General features: G+C 37.6%; 1 pseudogene; it reads left to right on the top strand.

The window, feature by feature from the left end:
- Nucleotides 1-352: 352 nt before the first annotated feature.
- LOC120120123 lies at nt 353-6,805 on the top strand (annotated as a pseudogene).
- The last annotated feature ends 1,118 nt before the right edge of the window (nt 6,806-7,923 follow it).

Below are 7,923 nucleotides of genomic sequence, written 5' to 3' on the forward strand. Positions count from 1 at the left end.
ATCCCTTTTCTTGAATTTTCAGGGTTTAATTGGATTTTGTTTTAGATTTTGGTAAGTCGTATTTTGGTATTTACACAAATGAAAAGAGTGTTGTTTAGTTTATAGGGAAGAAGTGGAGAATTAATAGGAAGAGTTCATAACCCCACCCCGGTTATAGATGGCTTCTCCTCCATTGAAGTGGAGGATCAATTGGATGAGGATTTCTTTGATAATTTGGTCAATGATGACGACAACTTTGATTTTCTGGATCCACCCCTAACATGTAGTAGAAGCTGCTGATTCCGAGGAAGCAAAAGCTTTTTCTAATTTGATTATTAGTAAAACGAGTCCTTCTGGGGTTGAGTCTGGTGGAATGGATGTTGATATTGGTACAGAAGATGAAAAGTGTTTAGAAGATGCCGATATTTCGGCATTATTGGGTGATAGTGGGGGTAATGGCTGCTAATGATAGCAGTTCACTGGTACCTAGTAATGCTAATTTGATTATTAGTGAAACGAGGCCTTCTGGGTTGAGTCCGGTGAAAAGGATGTTGACATTGGTACAGAAGCTCAAAAGGGTGTAGAAGATGCTGATATTTCTGCGTTATTGGATGGTAATGAGGGTATTGTGGCCACTAAGGAGAGCAACTCACTGGTACCTAGTAATGTGAAGGAGTACAGTGTGACAGGGATGGGAGGAGGGGGTGTGCTGGATAGTGGTACCAGTAAGACTGATATAGCTTCAGTTACTGGTGTGAAAGAGGTCCAGTGGAGCTCATTTGACTCTGATTCAAATGTTCATTATGGTGGTGGATCTAGACCATTCTCAGAAATTTTTAATGATTTTGGGGATAACTCTGAGGACCCTTTTTCTGAAGTGGGGAATAAGGATGATATGGTCAAGGAATTTAATGCGACAGTTGGTGTATCAGAGAATTCATTTTCTGATTTGGCTTCTTCTATTCATCCACAAAATAATGACGTTCAATACTATGGCATGGGATTAGAACAAAATGTAGATGGGCAGGATTTTAGCAATTATCAGTACTGGGAAAATCTTTATCCAGGATGGAAATATGATCCAAATACCGGGCAATGGTATCAAGTGGAGGGATATCTAAATACGGTTATGAATTCACAGGAGAGCTTTGGTGTGGCACATTCAGATAGTGGTTATCTTATTTCAGATGGGAAATGGACGCACAGTCTTTGCACCAAACAAATCAGACTGTTGCAGGAACTTTCTCTGAGGACTTTGGGAATTCAGATACCTCAAACTGGAATTGGAATTCACAAGGAAATGCAGAGTATCCCGCACACATGGTGTTTGATCCCCAGTACCCTGGTTGGTACTATGATACAATTGCCCTAGAATGGAAGATGTTGGAGTATACTCCAACTGTAGAACAGTCAGCAATCATGAATAATGATTGGCAATATCAAAATAAAAATATTGAAAGCTATGAGTTCCAAGCTTTCAGGTAGTCATGACTTTATATGAATCAGAGTGAATCTGCAGGCAACTACCATCAGCAATTTTCAAATAGTTTCCGAGATTACTCAGTTTTGAAGAGTGAAACAGACATTTCTTCTGAAACCAAGCAATTAAGAAACATTTACAATCCTGCAGATCAACAAAATGGATTTGAACCTTCTCGATCAGTTGATCCTTATAACCAGCAAACTCAGGCTTTTCTACATGGTGGTGAGGTGTCTAGGTTTGACAGTTTTATTCCTCAGAGTATACTACATTAATAATCAGACAACTGTTCAGCCGAGAAACAGATGCAATTCACACCGGCTTTCATTGATGCTCAGATATCAGGAACCATCTCAACAGCCACTTCAAATAGGCACTTTCATTTTCTTCTTCACCCATTGAGGGAAGGTCTTCTGCTGGGCGCCCTCCCCATGCACTAGTGACTTTTGGATTTGGTGGAAAACTTGTGGTGAGCAACAACAATTTGTTTCAAACAAGTGCAATGTATGGGAACCAGGTAGCACAAATTCTTTTCTTTTTAATTTCATGTAGTTCTAGTTTCCTTTCTGTTGCAACTCTTTTCTGCTGCTGTAGACATCAGGAATTTTTTTTTCTTTTTTGGGTGAAGGGATCTGTAGAAGGTGGTGAGTGTACTAAATTAGTGGAAGTTGTCACAGACAAGAGTAATGCTTCTAGCTTCGGATTTGGTGCCCAAGGTTACTTTCAGTCATTGTGCCAACAACCTTTACCTGGTCCTCTAGTTGGTGGGAATGTTGGAAATAAAGAGTTGTATAAGTGGATTGATGAAAGGATTGCACACTGTGAATCTTCAAGTGTGGGCTATAGAGGAGAAGTTTTGAAGTTGCTTTTTCTTTACTGAAAATTTCGTGTCAGTACTATGGAAAACTTCGGTCTCCTTTTGGTACTGACCAAACTTTGAAGGTGAACTATTCCGAAATTGTTAATTCCCTTTTTTACTGTTACTGTGCAACTAACTCATGGACTCTACTATGCTCTGACCTTATACTTTTTCTTTCTTCTTTTTATCTCTTTTATCCTTTTTTTTTACTTTCAGGAGAGTGATACCCAGATTAGCCATTGCTAAGCTTTTAGGGTCTGTGAAAGGGAAGGGAGTGCAATTAGGTTCACACAGTGCTGTCGTTCACTGCTTGCAGAACTTGCCATCAGAAGCGCAGATTCAGGTATGGATGGACTACCATTTTCAGTTTCTTGTAATTTTAATTTTATTATTTTTCACGCATTTTCCAAACAGGAAAAACTTCATTGAGATTTTCCATAATGGTATCTATTATTGGTTAAGGCTACTGCTCTAGAGGTACAGAGGCTTCTTGTCTCTGGTAGAAAGAAGGAAGCACTAGAATTCGCACGAGAAGGTCAACTGTGGGGGCCTGCTCTTGTTATTGCATCTCAGCTTGGTGATCAGGTTACCGTGATCACGTTTTGCATAAATTTTATTTATTATTCTGTTTTATATATATGTACAGGATATACAATGGTTGATCTATTTTCCATTGGTATTGAATAAACCTGCAAGTATTTGAGACTTGATTCTGCTTCTGATAATTAAAATTATGACTGCCAGTTTTATGGCGATACTGTGAAGCTAATGGCACTCAAGCAATTAAAAGCTGGGTCACCATTGCGGACATTATGCCTAGTAGTTGCAGGCCAACCAGCAGATGTATTTTCCACAGTTTCCTTCAGTAGCAATCTCCCTGGTTATGTAAATACTCCCAACCAGCCTGGACAGGTGTACATAATTTGAGTGCTTGCTCTGAAAAGATCATTCTCCTTTTTTCTATTTTTCCTGTAACTTGCATGGAGTCTTTGAACCATTTTTTCTCAGCTTGTACAAATATATATTGTATACTGCAGGTTGCAGCTAATATGTTGGATGGATGGGAAGAGAACTTGGCCATCATAACAGCTAATAGAACAAAAGATGATGAACTTGTTATTATTCATCTTGGAGATTGCTTGTGGAAGGAGAGGAGTGAGGTAATACAGTTCTTACTGGTTTAAGCCATTCCATCTCTTCCATACCGCTCCCCACTTGTATATCTATTTTTATTAAAATAAACTCCTTTCTCTGTGTTCACCGAATAATTTCTTTGCATTTGGAAAAAACTGCACAGGCTGCTGCTGCGCACATATGCTATTTAGTTGCAGAAACCAACTTTGAGCCTTATTCAGATGGTGCTAGACTTTGTCATTGGTGCTGATCATTGGAATTTTCCACGAACATATGTTAGTCCCGAGGCAATTCAGGTATTTAAGCATTACTCTGTCTTCTGATATTGGTAGGACCATTCAAAAAGATGTAGCCGTTGACCTTTATTGCATAAATTTTACTTACTGATAACTTTTTCAGTTCTGCTGCTTTCTCGTTGTCTGTCATGCAAATAGTTTTGTGCTTAGTTCCCTTTTCATTGGTTCTTGTGGAGTAGTTCTTAATTTGAATTTTGACAAGATATTGGACTTGGACATAATGTTTTGCCATTCATTTTTATCTCCACCTTCCACGGTAGCACTGTATACTATCCTTTTTGATATCTGTGCAGAGGACAGAACTATATGAGTACTCTAAGGTGCTTGGAAATTCTCAGTTCTCCTACCTTTTCAGCCATATAAGCTTATTTATGCTTACATGCTGGCTGAAGTTGGGAAATGGCTGATTCTTTGAAGTAAGTCTTGAGGCACATATGTCATTTGGTGATGTAACTAAAGTAGATTATCTTTATATTTTTCATGGTATGTTGATTCAGATACTGTCAAGCCATTTGAAGTCTTTGAGAACTGGCCGAACATCTGAAGTGGAAACTTGGAAACAATTAGGTCATCTCTTGAAGATCGATTAAGAATCCACCAGCAGGTTACTCTTAGTCCTTAGACCACATAGCCTTCCTTTCTTTGTTGAATTAAGAAGAGAATTTATTGTACAGGGTACTATACAAACTTGGCCAACTAACTGGTCGGTAAATTGCTCACGTTCTTTGATAATACTGCTCGTGTTGTTGGAGGCCAACCTCCGCCTCTTCCTTCTACATCGCATAACAATGTTCATCAAATGAGTTTACCCACAAACCACGGGCCTCAAACACTGACAGTCAACCTACAATGTTAATACAACCACTAACATCTTCTTCATCAATGGAATCGACAATGGCCGTGACATCACTGACACCTTCTGCGTCAATGGAACCCATTAATCAATGGACTAGTCAGACTGACCTACCAGCAATGCCAAGTAGAAGCATCTGAGCCATACTTTGGTCAAAGTGATAGAAAGGTGACTGCTTAAATAGCTTTTGATTAATTTCTTTTACACAAAACATGCAGAGGAGTCTTTTTGCAACCATTTACACTTAATTGCTCATGGTTCTTTCTCAAAGACACTTACTTCCCCTTAGTCCATGTGAATCCTTGGAACAGTGATGATTTGCCTTTGTTTTCGGAATGTGATTCATAGCAATGGAAACATTCCCAAAATTGAATTTAGGAAGATTTTAAGAGTGTTGCGATAGTTGCCTGCCTTTGACAAGAACTGTTAGGATAAGTTCATAATTAAAAAAAAAATCTTATCTTGTATTTGAACTTGAAGATAATGTTGTTTGTTGATTTTTACTTTTTGCTCATATGACATGAGATTAGTGTAGTTTGACTGTTGCTATAGTTGAGCTTGAAAGATTTCTTGGGATAAGGTATTCGGAAAAGAAGATATTCTATTGATGACTGGGGTATGAATTTGGTTGCAATGATTTGAAGTTAAAGATCATGTTTGTTGTTTCTCTGTTCATATCATGTAAGTCTTGTAATTTACCATCGTGTTACAGTAGTTGTGTTTTGAACTTTTTTGGGGGATAACTCAAGCTATGTTACTTGAACTTGGATGTGTGAGTTGGTACTTGCCATCTGTTGGATGGGCATGTTTGATTTATTTTCAAATTTTTTTCGTGTATTTGGTGGATTATACCCCCTATACCCATGCCCAAATATGTGTTGTACATGGTACTCCAAGTAAACTAAGAGTCGAAGCAACATAGATATCAAGAGTCAAGTTTTGGAGGTGTTGTATTTCTTTTTTTCTCGATCATCATGGTTTTAGCTGACAGTTGTTGAAATGGCATATACGATACACAAGAATCGTGAACAAGGCAAATGCAAATGCCATTTCTTTTTACCCCTTAAATTATGTTATCAAATATTAAAGTAAGAAGATAAGCTATCATTTTCTTTCAGAGTGCCCTGTGAAGGAGAGTTTGTCACACCCCCCCATCCCATTTCTTCTGTGCGTTTGGGAAAAAGGGTGCTAACAAATGGCTTGTGATCTTATGTCTGATCTTTGTTTTGATAAGGTTAATTTATCTGTGAAGCTAACTCATCTGGGAAACAAGAAAAAGCAGCAGTGTCAAGTGGGACTTCTCGATTTGGTCGTTTTGGCTCACAGCTATTCCAAAAGACTGTTGGTTTGGTCCTAAGATCTCGACCTGATCGCCAGGTAATTTATAGTTAACTGAATTTCTGAAAATTATTCTTAATGCAGGTATCTTATGTGAATAGTGAGCTTCGGCTGCATTTCCATGGTGAGCATTGCAGGCTAAACTGGGTGATGAGAACAATTTTATTTGATGAAAAGCTCAAAAGATGGGTTGAGGAAGGAGCTGAGCCTCCGGCAGAGGAAACAGCATTGCCACCTCCACCCATGGTGCAACTTTCCTGAATGGAGTAAATGATCAGAGTGTAAAAGATACCCCCAAAACCGAAAGCTTCACGCAAGTAGTGAAAAAAAAGCTCCATCTCTTCTGAACGGAGCTCAGGTATTCCGCCAATTCCACCCACTTCAAACCAGTACTCTGCTCGTGCTCGAATGGGTGTCCGCTCAAGGTATTATAATTTAATTAACTTATTAGGTTGTTATAAAGCTTGCTCTCTCTCTTCACTCAGTGTTGTTAAATGCAGTCCTTAGCTTGTAGCTGTCGTAGTGTTTCTTATTATGAAATTTATTGTTAGTTTCTAGTCAATGTTCGAGCCAAGTCTTTTCTCCTTCTATCTGATAGTGAACCATTTCAAAACCATTTCAGGTATGTTGATACATTCAACAAGGGTGGAGGCAGCCTGTAAATTTTTTCCAGTCTCCTGTTCCATCTGCAAAACCAGTGGCTGGTTCTAGTCGAAGTTTTTCGTCCCTTCTGCGGTCACTCCTGCGAAGAGATGGTTCAAAATACCGGGGAGAGTTTTCAGGAAGCAGTCATGAGTAATGAAAGTCCAGCAGCATCTTATAAGCAAGATTTACCTCCACCACCTCTACTACCTGGAACGAAATAAAACCTCCACAAGAAGCCATACGTATACGCACCGACCTAATTCTGGGGAAGACCTTCAAGAAATCAAGCTTTGAGGCATGTGGATCGAAAAGTAGTGATTATGCTCTCGTAGCACTCGCCAATTCACCTGCCATTTTGGTGTTGGGGAAAGATGATTTGGGGGAGCTGGGAATGGCAGAGGCTTGAGTTTGGTTTTTGGTGAGGTGTAATTCAGGCCGAAAATTGGTCCGAGTACAAATCTTCTTCGGCCATTCCTCTGACTTGGTGTCCCAAATGACCGGACAATTCAGCTGCCTGCGTTACTTGCTGTACAGGTAAAAGGGCCATTCATCATTTACCCAAAGCGAAAAAAAATGCTCTTCCGCCAATAAATTTGAACTCCTTTTACTTGCCAACTTATATTGGAAACTATACTACATTATTTTTTGCCGGTTGCAGTATTTTATACGTCTCCTTTGATCTAATTTAAATAACAATTGTTGTTTAAAACATTGTGGAAAATGATCATAGGAATATACTTTTGTTGCCTTTATAGTTAATTACTAGGTTCAGCAACGAAAATGAAAAATCGAACGCAATTGAACTGTGGTGATTTAATTCAATTAGATTTTTCAATTATAGTTCGATTTTAGTTGCTTTAGACATTTAACATTATATTCCAGTTTAGTTTCAATTTTCTGATTTGAAATTCGTTTGTTCTAAATCAAAATCGAATTAAAAAAGCAAGAAAATAATGATTCAAATCAAATTTATTTTGAACCTTTTATAAGACAATTAAAAAAATAAAATTCTATTTTTAAAAAAGTTTAAATTGAGTGTTTGTACTCCATTTAAGTTTGATGTTTTATTTTCTTTAATTTCTTTAAATCTTGAGTTTTAAAATTGTGAACATTTAAAAAACCGCAACTAGATTGAAAATTTTAGTTTTGATATTATTTAATTTCAATTTCATTATTTTTAAAAGAATCATAACATAATTCAATTCATATTTTATTAAAAAAAAATTGAACTGAATACAATGTTACTAATTACTTCATTTATTAATAGGCTTAATTGAGAATGGGTGAATGTGTTGTGTTTTCTAAACAAGGTTCGTTGAGAATAATATTATAAATTGTA

The sequence above is a fragment of the Hibiscus syriacus genome, unplaced genomic scaffold (genome assembly GCF_006381635.1).
Source record: "Hibiscus syriacus cultivar Baekdansim isolate YM2019G1 unplaced genomic scaffold, ASM638163v2 tig00110332_pilon, whole genome shotgun sequence".
Lineage (NCBI taxonomy): Eukaryota > Viridiplantae > Streptophyta > Magnoliopsida > Malvales > Malvaceae > Hibiscus > Hibiscus syriacus.